Below are 446 nucleotides of genomic sequence, written 5' to 3' on the forward strand. Positions count from 1 at the left end.
ATGAGCCCAAGAGAGATCTGTGGGGATAGCAGGTGTGGGAGACTGTAGCCCTTCCAGGCTGGGGCTGGTAGCTCGAACTGAGCCCACTGGGGCTTAAGTCCCCAGAGTCAGTAACCTTCCCCATGAGGGTTTCCTGAGCCCTCCAGGGCGCTGGGTCAGACAAGGTCTTGCAGCTCCTCATGGGGGCACTCACTGGAGTGGGTTTGTGGCTCCTGGAGAGAGGGGCTTGCCCAGGGCTTGAGGCTTCCCTGATCCCTCCCAAGTCAGCTCTTGGCCCAGTCCGACTATAAGGCTGGTCCTGAGCCCCAGTCATTGCCCTGGGATGACCCCTCTTGGGCAGAGGGTTTGGTTTGGGTGTCCTGTGAGGCCCCCCCTGTGGGCGGAGCCTCCTGTGGGCTGTGGCTGAGCCAGACCCCGGGCTAGGGAAGCAGGGCACTGCAGGGCAA

The 446-nt window shown here is 62.6% G+C and overlaps 1 protein-coding gene across 1 annotated transcript in view; it reads right to left on the bottom strand.

Annotated features, from left to right (window-relative positions):
- The window catches only part of LOC105538412 (TBC1 domain family member 3B-like), a 13,660-nt gene that overhangs the window by 3,548 nt on the left and 9,666 nt on the right, over window positions 1–446 (bottom strand). The gene's annotated exons all lie outside the window — the stretch shown is intronic.

Source organism: Mandrillus leucophaeus, unplaced genomic scaffold (assembly GCF_000951045.1).
Source record: "Mandrillus leucophaeus isolate KB7577 unplaced genomic scaffold, Mleu.le_1.0 Scaffold1912, whole genome shotgun sequence".
Classification (NCBI taxonomy): Eukaryota; Metazoa; Chordata; class Mammalia; order Primates; family Cercopithecidae; genus Mandrillus; species Mandrillus leucophaeus.